Here is a 13,101-nt window from a genome sequence, read left to right on the forward strand (position 1 = left end):
CAGCCGAAGAGAATAAGCTCCGCGGCTCTCGCCGGCTGCCATCACTGGAGCGGGAACAGAAAGAACAGGACAGAAAGCAGGAATTTTAATATCGCTGTCTGGCCAAGTCTATTAATATACATTGGATGCGCCTCATTCTGCTGCTGTGGCTGTGAGGCACCACGTCCTCCCGGCCGATCGCATTGTGAGCGCCGAATCTATCTGCTCCCAGGGGCCACGAACGTCTCTTATGGAACACAACGCGATCCGGAATGTTCTGTACTGAGATAACGGTGTATCACTAATAATTACAGCTAGGGTCAGGAGATATTAGCGGGGACCTCCGATGGATGGCAACGGGGCATAGGCGACCGTACGGAAGCACATGGTAACAGCAACGCTGATGGCAATGTCCCCAGCGCCAGATATACTACAACAAGGCTGTAAGGCCGAAACGCGTTGTATGTCATATATATTAAATTGGACCTTCAGACTATGTGGAGTAATTGTGGACATCTACGGACCTGACTCGGGACGTGGGACGCCACCATATTTATACTAAGCTTCCCTGGATGTAGAGGGCACAGATATCTACCCCGGGACCGCTGGGCTGATGTTCTCCCCTCTCCCGAGTTAGTATGTTCCTATCCATCTAGGCACCAGCGCAGTAGGTTACTCCTTACTTTGACTACATGACCCCCAACATTCCTGTTTGCTACTATTGCAGCTCTCCACTCATTGTGGATTACAGGTGGATTGGTGACCTCATGGGTTGTGTTTATCGCCTTCATCTGAATCCCAAGGTGCTACTATTCTCCTAATCTAGATAGATAGATAGATAGATAGATAGATAGATAGATAGATAGATAGATAGATAGATAGATAGATAGATAGGAGATAGATAGATAGATAGATAGATAGATAGATAGATAGATAGATAGATAGATAGATAGATATGAGATAGATAGGAGATAGATAGATATAAGATAGATAGATAGATAGATAGATAGGAGATAGATAGATAGATATGAGATATAGATAGATAGATAGATAGATAGATAGATAGATAGATAGATAGATAGATAGATAGATAGATAGATAGATATGAGATAGATAGGAGATAGATAGATATGAGATAGATAGATAGATAGATAGATAGATAGATAGATAGATAGATAGATAGATAGATATGAGATATAGATAGATAGATAGATAGATAGATAGATAGAAGATAGATAGATAGATAGATAGATAGATAGATAGATAGATAGATATGAGAGAGATAGATAGATAGATAGATAGATAGATAGATAGATAGATAGATAGATAGATAGATAGATAGATATGAGATAGATAGGAGATAGATAGATATGAGATAGATAGATAGATAGATAGATAGATAGATAGATAGATAGATAGATATGAGATATAGATAGATAGATAGATAGATAGATAGATAGATAGAAGATAGATAGATAGATAGATAGATAGATAGGAGATAGATAGAAGATAGATAAATAGATAGATAGATAGATAGATATATAGATAGATAGATATGAGATATAGATAGATAGATAGATAGATAGATAGATAGATAGATAGATAGATAGATAGATATGAGATAGATAGGAGATAGATAGATATGAGATAGATAGATAGATAGATAGATAGATAGATATGAGATATAGATAGATAGATAGATAGATAGATAGAAGATAGATAGATAGATAGATAGATAGATAGATATGAGAGAGATAGATAGATAGATAGATAGATAGATAGATAGATAGATAGATAGATATGAGATAGATAGGAGATAGATAGATATGAGATAGATAGATAGATAGATAGATAGATAGATATGAGATATAGATAGATAGATAGATAGATAGATAGATAGATAGATAGAAGATAGATAGATAGATAGATAGATAGATAGATAGATAGATAGATAGATAGATAGGAGATAGATAGAAGATAGATAAATAGATAGATAGATAGATAGATAGATAGATAGATAGATAGATAGATAGATAGATAGATAGATAGATAGATATGAGATAGATAGGAGATAGATAGATATGAGATAGATAGATAGATAGATAGATAGATAGATAGATAGATAGATAGATAGATAGATATGAGATATAGATAGATAGATAGATAGATAGATAGATAGATAGATAGAAGATAGATAGATAGATAGATAGATAGATAGGAGATAGATAGAAGATAGATAAATAGATAGATAGATAGATAGATATAAGATAGATAGATAGATAGATAGATAGATAGATAGATAGATAGATAGACTGTATGCAATAACCCAGATAGATAGATAGATAGATAGGAGATAGATAGATAGATAGATAGATAGATAGATAGGAGATAGATAGATAGGAGATAGATAGATAGATAGATAGATAGATAGGAGATAGATAGATAGGAGATAGATAGATAGATAGATATAAGATAGATAGATAGATAGATAGATAGATAGATAGATAGATAGATAGATAGGAGATAGATAGATAGATAGATAGATAGATAGATAGATAGGAGATAGATAGATAGATAGATAGATAGATAGATAGATAGATAGGAGATAGATAGATAGATAGATAGATAGATAGATAGATAGATAGATATTAGATAGATAGATAGATAGGAGATAGATAGATAGATAGATAGATAGATAGATAGATAGATAGATAGATAGATAGGAGATAGATAGATAGATAGATAGGAGATAGATATATAGATAGGAGATAGATAGATATTAGATAGATAGATAGGAGATAGATAGATATGAGATAGATAGATAGATAGGAGATAGATATATAGATAGGAGATAGATAGATATTAGATAGATAGATAGATAGATAGATAGATAGATAGATAGATAGGAGATAGATAGATAGATAGATATGAGATAGATAGATTGATAGATAGATAGATAGGAGATAGATAGATAGATAGATAGATAGATAGATAGATAGATAGATAGATAGATAGGAGATAGATAGATAGATAGGAGATAGATAGATAGGAGATAGATAGATAGGAGATAGATAGATAGATGTGATAACGAGGTATCTGTCCAGTCCTGGTTTGTGTCGGTCCTGCAGTGAAGGTTTTGTTGCTCACATAGACATCTTCCTCATCGTTGAGCGGTTCCGTCTCTTTGGATTGTGCGTCCCGCTGAATTTGTTCTGAGACTCATTCTGCAACTTCAGTCTGGCGATCGGACTTGTCCTCATGGATGTGATACAGAAACTGTATCTTGTATCGGTGCCATTTGTGTGTAGCCAGGATCTGCCCGATGATGGTACCACGCACACCTCTCTACTGTGACAGACGCCATAGGAAAATAGCAACAGCTTCCACATTGGTGGCTTTCAAAATGGCTGCCGTGTTGGACTTCGCCCCTCGCAGATTTCGCCCTCCTCCTTAGTAACATGCCAGGCAGGATGGCGTTCTCAATCATCGTCTTCCATTTCTTCTGGTGTCTCCATCCATTGGACCACCCTGTCAATAGATAAGGGACTTCAATCTAAAGTAACAACCTTCCTGTGAGCCGCTATGTGACAACCAGGGTCATTCCTGCACTTACCACTAGGGGGCAATAGAGTTCTGCAATTAAACTTAGAATCTGGCCCTATACATAAATACACCCAGTACTGGAATTTTAGACCAAGAAAAGGCATTTTGGTCATTTCTTCCGTAAATCCCCTGTAATCCCACCTGTGTGCTCGAGTCTCCCCGGCCATCTGTATATCTGGGTGCGAGGGGAAGTGTCTCTTTAAGAGTGTCACATGTCAGGAGTTGAGGGTCAGACGCCTCGGCCGCGGTGTCTGGGTGGGGCACAAGAGGCTATTTTTACGCGTTCCGAGGATATTTTAACCTCGCTGTTTAGATTCTGCTGAATATTCTGCTTTCGGCTCGCACCTTGTTGGTTTTGGACTCCTAACAGGTAACGAGCGCGCGCTAACGCCCCGAATCACAGTCCCTTTTTATTTCTGTGAACTTCCAGGCTCAGGTCCAAGGCTCGCGTCTGTTTTATCTGTGACTCTCTTAAAGGGATCGTCCACTTTTCACAATCCCTTATTACCCGGAGGCTCCCTACTAATTAGCTGATCACAGAGGCGCCCCAAGCCTTTCTGCCATAGGAGGCGAAGCGTGAAATGATGCCCCACCCCCTACGCAAAAAAACACTCATTTCATAGGCATTAAAAGCGCTAATACATGAGATACCCAACAGATATTGGAACCAGTGACAGAGTAATATTGGCCGCAGCAGTGTCCCCAATAGTAATAGTGACCTGTTAGTGGTGGCCCCAGTGGTGGCCCCACTAGTAATAGTGAAACCCATGGTGGCCCCAGTATTAATAGTGACCTCAGTAGTGGCACCAATAGTAATAGTGACCTGTTAGTGGTGGCCCCAGTGGTGGCCCCACTAGTAATAGTGACCTGTTAGTGTTGGCCCCAGTGGTGGCCCCACTAGTAATAGTGAAACCCATGGTGGCCCCAGTATTAATAGTGACCTCAGTAGTGGCACCAATTGTAATAGTGAGCCCCTTAATGGCTGCACCAGTAATAGTCACCCGTTAGTGGTCCTAGTAGTAATAGTGACCCCAAAAGTGGTCCTAGTAGTAATAGTGACCCGTTAGTGGTCCTAGTAGTAATAGTGACCTGTTAGTGTTCCCAGTAGTATTAGTGACCCTGTTAGTTGTCCCAGTGATAATAGTGTCTCCATGGTTGTCCCAGTAGTTAAATTAACCCCCATGGAGGCCCCACTACTAATAGTGAAACTTTTGGTGGCCCCAGTATTAATAGTGACCTCAGTAGTGGCACCAATTGTAATAGTGACCCCCTTAATGGCCCCAGCAGAATGAATGATCCCCTTAATGGCTCCAATAATAATAGTGACGTTGTTGGTGGTTCAAGTAGTAATAGTGGCCCTGATAGTGGTCCCACTATTAATTGTCACCCCATTTAGTGGTCCTTGTCGTAATAGTGACCATTATAATGGCACCAGTAGTTATAATATCCCCCATAGTGACCCTAGTAGTAATAGTTCCCCCACAGTGGCCCCGGTAAGAATAGTAACCCCCATATTGGCCCTGTAATAATGTCCTCCATAGTGACCCCAGTATTAACAGTGTCCCTTGTAGTGCACCTCGGGAGCAAAGTCACTGTGAGGAAGAGGTCAGGGGTCACAGTCTGATTACAACAGTAGCAGCTGCCAGAAGAGAGCTGTGGACAAAGTGAGCAAAAACTGCAGTTTTTAATGTAACTTTATATCATTTTTCTGATACAGAGTTCCAAATCCTCTGCTTAGACATAAAATGAAATGTTAAAATTCTTCTTCCTGCAGCCACCACTAGGGGGAGCTCAGGAGCTTACTGCATACTGTCTATGCATTGAACTCTATAACAAGACTGTATGCAGTAAGCTCTTAAGCTCCCTCTAGTGGTGGCAGCAGGTATCCAGACGTCTGTCATTTCCTTTTAGGTCTCTGCAGAGGATTTGGAGCTCTGTATCAGTGAAGCCGAATGTTGCGGTTCTCACTTTAAACTGTTTAATGATGACTTTACCTAAACCTCAGATCAGAAGCAGATGAGAGCACAGCAGCCAAAGAGTGATTGTAGACTTGGTCCAGCGCACTGCGAGGTGAGCCAATATCCCCATGCTATGTGACGACGGCACCTCCTCTGATTCCCAGAACGGATGACGTCAGCTTGTTATTTCTACCCAGCGACGAGTCTTCATCTCTTATGTGGGCAATATTGTGATATGCCACAACTAGTCGTGCCATAGAGCCAGCGCCCCAGCCACCGAGGACCGATCACCGGGCCGTGGCATGTGATGGGCACGACTGGTGGGCTATCCCCAGACCTTCACCACAAGTTCACTGAGGATACAGCTTGCAACCACACATTGAGGAGAACTTGGAAGGCTGCGGCGGGGATGCTCTGCAGATGTGAGCCTACGGAGCGCCATGAGGCGCAGGGATGCCGAACTCCAGAAGAAGGATAACAATGCAAAACAGCTTGGAGCAATATGGCAGAGGAATCTTTGATAAGAGGCTGGCGGGGGGCATCTGCGGGGCGACTCGTTCTGCGTCTCGTTAGACTTCGGCTCCTTTTTAATTACTTTCTGGCAGTAAAATAAGAAAAACATCATAAAAAGGAAAAAGATGGAAAGATGTTCACAGCTTCTTAGAGCGCTCTGCCACCGCGCAGGTGACCTCTTTGCTTCATGTTTGCGCCTAGACGGTGGTCTCACGGACAATAGTGGGGCATACGGTGATTGTGAGAGAGTGTGGCGCCCCCTAGTGTACACCGGCCCTATAGACGTCTACAGAATGGAGGGTCAGCTGGAAGAATGCAATATCTGTTGTAGACAAGAGGAGCTGAGCATTAGGAGGTTCCAGCAGTTTATAGCATGCAGCTCTGAGGTTCTGCAGCAGCTGAGGTCATCTGTTATAAGAACGTCACTTTGTAGGTGCAGATAGAAAATATGCAGAAAGAAAATCAGAATGATTAAAGTCTTGGAGGAGATGAGCAGCATGGTGGCTCAGTGAGGCGAGTGTGATGGTGGACCGTGAGACTCGGCCTGATGCCGCGCTCGCCAACATGCGCAGTCCCGGCGGATGCAAGGCGTTTTTGTGTTAAAAGCATCTGGCATCACTTCATGAAAGCGGCGATCCTCCGCCACGGCTTTTAGCCGCAGTGGAAGATGGCGGAGTGTTTCCCATTGCTTTCGATGGGTAAACCTTGCATGTTGTGCAATGCTGCGCTGGCCCCATTGAAAACAATGCGTGATGCGATGCGAGGCGCCAAAGACGTTCCCGCAAGGCTATGCGATGCTAGAAAGACTCGCTCGTGTGTGCGACCACATATAGAGGAGTCGGATCATACTCCTGTCAGGTTTGGGCGTCTTACAACGGAGGCAGTGTGGGGGCTCAGTAAGCAAAACACTAGGATTGGTTAGTGAGTAAAACAGTATGGTGATGATGATGATGGTGGTAGTAATAATGATGGTGATGGTGGTGATGATGGTGGTTATGATCATGATGATGGGGGAGATCATATTGATGGTGATGATTATGGTGATGATGATGGTGATGGTGGTGTTGATGATGATGGTGGTGATGATGATAGCGGTGTTGATGATGGTGGTAATGATGGTGGTGTTGATGATGATGGTGGTGATGATGATAGCGGTGTTGATGATGGTGGTAATGATGGTGGTGTTGATGATGATGGTGGTGATGATGATAGCGGTGTTGATGATGGTGATAATGATGGTGATGATGATGGTGATGATGGTGTTGATGATGATGGTGGTGATGATGATAGCGGTGTTGATGATGGTGGTAATGATGGTGATGATGATGGTGATGATGGTGTTGATGATGATGGTGGTGATGATGATGGTGCTGATAATGATGGTGGTGTTGATGATGATGGTGGTGATGATGATGGTGCTGATAATGATGGTGGTGTTGATGATGATGGTGGTGATGGTGATGATGATGATGATAGTGATAATGATGGTAATGGTGATGGTGATGATGATGATGATAGTGATAATGATGGTGATGATGATGATGGTGGTGATGATGATAGCAGTGTTGATGATGGTGGTAATGATGGTGATGATAATGGTGATGATGGTGTTGATGATGATGGTGGTGATGATGATGGTGGTGTTGATGATGATGGTAATGATGGTGATGATGATGGTGATGGTGGTGTTGATGATGATGGTGCTGATAATGATGGTGGTGCTGATAATGATGGTGGTGTTGATGATGATGGTGGTGATGGTGATGATGATGATGATAGTGATAATGATGGTGATGATGATGGTGATGGTGATGGTGATGATGATGATGGTGATAATGATGGTGATGATGATGATGATGGTGGTGATGATGATAGCAGTGTTGATGATGGTGGTAATGATGGTGATGATGATGGTGGTAATGATGGTGATGGTGGTGTTGATGATGATGGTGGTGATGATGATAGCGGTGTTGATGATGGTGGTAATGATGGTGATCATGATGGTGGTGTTGATGATAGCGGTGTTGATGATGGTGATGATGATGGTGATAATGATGGTGATGGTGGTGTTGATGATGATGATGGTGATGATGATAGCAGTGTTGATGATGGTGGTGATGATGATGGTGATGGCGGTGTTGATAATGATGATGGTGATGATGATAGCAGTGTTGATGATGGTGGTAATGATGGTGATGATGATGATGATGGTGGTGGAGCTGTTCTGTACTGATTACATCAGGATGTCAGTGAGGTGGGGTGAAGCATTATGGTCCTTCCTGTGTTCCTGCTCCCGTTGAGCTCGCTGCCTGCCAAATCATTCATCGTTCTGTCTTCTGCGTTCTTTGCTTTGACGTGATTCGCTACGAGGACTCAAGTGACGCGGCGAGCCTGTAAACGCCGTCCGTCCCGAGCAGAAGCCGTACTTACTGAGAGACAATTACTGCTGCCCACTGGGAAATGACTTCACTGCCCCCTGTCGTATCTCCTGGCACATCTGTTTCAGTAAACACTTGAAGAATCTGTTCTGAGATCTCAGTGTTGGACTGTCCCTCTGATATCCCTCCTGGAAATGCATGCAATAAAGGGTGTGTGCCAACTCAATCAGTGTAACACTCATTGGACAGTGTCAGAAATAGCAGGGACACATCCCATTAACAAGGGGAGTGGCAACACCCAGTTGTCAATTTATATACACATTTCCAGGAGGAATAACAGAGGTGCAGTTTGCAAGGAAAGAGAGCTAATCCCGGTTTCCCCAGATCCTGCTTTATTTTGGCCAACGAAGCGATTGCAGTAGACGGACCGAGGCGGCTCCCCATTATAATGAAGCACAGCAACAGAATTTCAGTGACATTTGTAGGAATGCTGTTGGTTTTAAAATGACCCCACGGTCCGAGGACAACTCCTCCGGGCACTGGAGGGGGGAGTTACATGACCTGCTGCCATCGCCCTGCTTCTATCTGGGTCCCTCTTCATTCTTCCAACATGGCTTGGCGCTCCTGTCACTACTTGATGCGCTGTTCTTGGGTAGTCAGACATGGAATGCTGCGTTCAGATTGGCCAGTTGTGCACACATGAGCAGTGCTGGCCAATCAGAGCAGCGTGTCATGCCTTGGACTACTGAGGCACCCAGGCCTGCCATATAAGTAGCCACAAGCTGATACGCCCGGCTTCGCCCCAGTAATTGGTACCGGTGATTACCTGTTTTTTGCAAGGGAAATTTTATGAAGTCGTGATAACTTTAGAGGAACCGAGGAATAAAAGCAAACTACTAACGACCACTCGTCTTAATGTATGTGAGTGAGTGCTTCTCATGCTCCGCCCCCTGGGGACACCATCAAAGGTCCTATAACATATATAAAACACAGAGTCTGATCAACAGAGGAGCAGCAGAGTGAGGGCAAAAATAACACTGAGAATACAGCTAAGCTGTTAATATCTCACAATCTACCTCACATAGAGGCGAGGTAGATTCTCCTCAGTATATACACATAGAGGTGAGGTAGATTCTCCTCAGTATATACACACGGAGGTGAGGTAGATTCTCCTCAGTATATACATACAGAGGCGAGGAAGATTCTCCTCAGTATATACACACAGAGGTGAGGTAGATTCTCCTCAGTATATACACATAGAGGCGAGGTAGATGCTCCTCAGTATATACACACAGAGGTGAGGTAGATGCTCCTCAGTATATACGTAGAGGGGAGGTAGATTCTCCGCTGTATATACACATAGAGGTGAGGTAGATTCTCCTCAGTATATACACACAGAGGTGAGGTAGATTCTCCTCAGTATATACACACAGAGGTGAGGTAGATTCTCCTCGGTATATACACATAGATGTGAGGTAGATTCTCCTCAGTATATACACACAGAGGTGAGGTAGATTCTCCTCAGTATATACACATAGAGGGGGGGTAGATGCTCCTCAGTACATACACATAGAGGTGAGGTAGATTCTCCTCAGTATATACACATAGAGGTGAGGTAGATTCTCCTCAGTATATACACACAGAGGTGAGGTAGATTCTCCTCAGTATATACACATAGAGGGGGGGTAGATGCTCCTCAGTATATACACATAGAGGTGAGGTAGATTCTCCTCAGTATATACACATAGAGGTGAGGTAGATGCTCCTCAGTATATACACACAGAGGTGAGGTAGATGCTCCTCAGTATATACGTAGAGGGGAGGTAGATTCTCCGCTGTATATACACATAGAGGTGAGGTAGATTCTCCTCAGTATATACACACAGAGGTGAGGTAGATGCTCCTCAGTATATACGTAGAGGGGAGGTAGATTCTCCGCTGTATATACACATAGAGGTGAGGTAGATTCTCCTCAGTATATACACACAGAGGTGAGGTAGATTCTCCTCAGTATATACACATAGAGGGGGGGTAGATGCTCCTCAGTATATACACATAGAGGTGAGGTAGATTCTCCTCAGTATATACACATAGAGGTGAGGTAGATTCTCCTCAGTATATACACACAGAGGTGAGGTAGATTCTCCTCAGTATATACACATAGAGGGGGGGTAGATGCTCCTCAGTATATACACATAGAGGTGAGGTAGATTCTCCTCAGTATATACACATAGAGGTGAGGTAGATTCTCCTCAATATATACACATAGAGGTGAGGCAGATTCTCCTCAGTATATACACATAGAGGTGAGGTAGATTCTCCTCAGTATATACACACAGAGGTGAGGTAGATTCTCCTCAATATATACACACAGAGGGGAGGTAGATTCTCCTCAGTATATACACATAGAGGTGAGGTAGATTCTCCTCAGTATATACACATAGAGGCGAGGTAGATGCTCCTCAGTATATACACACAGAGGTGAGGTAGATTCTCCTCAGTATATACACATAGAGGCGAGGTAGATGCTCCTCAGTATATACACACAGAGGTGAGGTAGATGCTCCTCAGTATATACGTAGAGGGGAGGTAGATTCTCCGCTGTATATACACATAGAGGTGAGGTAGATTCTCCTCAGTATATACACACAGAGGTGAGGTAGATTCTCCTCAGTATATACACACAGAGGTGAGGTAGATGCTCCTCGGTATATACACATAGATGTGAGGTAGATTCTCCTCAGTATATACACACAGAGGTGAGGTAGATTCTCCTCAGTATATACACATAGAGGGGGGGTAGATGCTCCTCAGTATATACACATAGAGGTGAGGTAGATTCTCCTCAGTATATACACATAGAGGTGAGGTAGATTCTCCTCAGTATATACACACAGAGGTGAGGTAGATTCTCCTCAGTATATACACATAGAGGGGGGGTAGATGCTCCTCAGTATATACACATAGAGGTGAGGTAGATTCTCCTCAGTATATACACATAGAGGTGAGGTAGATGCTCCTCAGTATATACACATAGAGGTGAGGTAGATTCTCCTCAGTATATACACATAGAGGCGAGGTAGATGCTCCTCAGTATATACACACAGAGGTGAGGTAGATGCTCCTCAGTATATACGTAGAGGGGAGGTAGATTCTCCGCTGTATATACACATAGAGGTGAGGTAGATTCTCCTCAGTATATACACACAGAGGTGAGGTAGATTCTCCTCAGTATATACACACAGAGGTGAGGTAGATGCTCCTCGGTATATACACATAGATGTGAGGTAGATTCTCCTCAGTATATACACACAGAGGTGAGGTAGATTCTCCTCAGTATATACACAAAGAGGGGGGGTAGATGCTCCTCAGTATATACACATAGAGGTGAGGTAGATTCTCCTCAGTATATACACATAGAGGTGAGGTAGATTCTCCTCAGTATATACACACAGAGGTGAGGTAGATTCTCCTCAGTATATACACATAGAGGGGGGGTAGATGCTCCTCAGTATATACACATAGAGGTGAGGTAGATTCTCCTCAGTATATACACATAGAGGTGAGGTAGATTATCCTCAGTATATACACACAGAGGTGAGGTAGATTCTCCTCAGTATATACACATAGAGGGGGGGGTAGATGCTCCTCAGTATATACACATAGAGGTGAGGTAGATTCTCCTCAGTATATACACATAGAGGTGAGGTAGATTCTCCTCAATATATACACATAGAGGTGAGGCAGATTCTCCTCAGTATATACACATAGAGGTGAGGTAGATTCTCCTCAGTATATACACATAGAGGTGAGGTAGATTCTCCTCAATATATACACATAGAGGTGAGGCAGATTCTCCTCAGTATATACACATAGAGGTGAGGTAGATTCTCCTCAGTATATACACACAGAGGTGAGGTAGATTCTCCTCAATATATACACACAGAGGGGAGGTAGATTCTCCTCAGTATATACACATAGAGGTGAGGTAGATTCTCCTCAGTATATACACATAGAGGTGAGGTAGATGCTCCTCAGTATATACACACAGAGGTGAGGTAGATTCTCCTCAGTATATACACACAGAGGTGAGGTAGATTCTCCTCAGTATATACACATAGAGGTGAGGTAGATGCTCCTCAGTATATACACATAGAGGTGAGGTAGATTCTCCTCAGTATATATACACACAGAGGTAAGGTAGATTCTCCTTAGTATATACACATAGAAGTGAGGTAGATTCTCCTCAGTATATACACATGGTGATGAGGTAGATTCCCCTCAGTATATACACATAGAGGTGAGGTAGCTGCTCCTCAGTATATACACATAGTGGTGAGGTAGATTCCCCTCAGTATATACACAGAGAGGTGAGGTAGATTCTCCTCAATATATACACATAGTGGTGAGGTAGATTCCCCTCAGTATATACACATAGAGGTGAGGTAGATGCTCCTCAGTATAAACACATAGTGGTGAGGTAGATTGTCCTTAGTGTCTACACATAGAGGTGAGGTAGATTCTCCTCAGTATATACACATAGAGAGGAGGTAGATTCTCCTCAGTATATACACATAGTGGTGAGGTAGATTCTCCCCAGTATATACACATAGAGGTGAGGTAGATTCTCCTCAGTATATACACATAGAGGGGAGGTAGATTTTCCTCAG

The 13,101-nt window shown here is 42.8% G+C and overlaps 1 protein-coding gene across 1 annotated transcript in view; it reads left to right on the top strand.

Annotated features, from left to right (window-relative positions):
- Window positions 1-13,101, top strand: part of ERG (ETS transcription factor ERG) — a 271,155-nt gene that overhangs the window by 119,929 nt on the left and 138,125 nt on the right. The window lies entirely within an intron of this gene.

Source organism: Eleutherodactylus coqui, chromosome 4, assembly GCF_035609145.1.
Source record: "Eleutherodactylus coqui strain aEleCoq1 chromosome 4, aEleCoq1.hap1, whole genome shotgun sequence".
In the NCBI taxonomy this organism is placed as follows: Eukaryota; Metazoa; Chordata; class Amphibia; order Anura; family Eleutherodactylidae; genus Eleutherodactylus; species Eleutherodactylus coqui.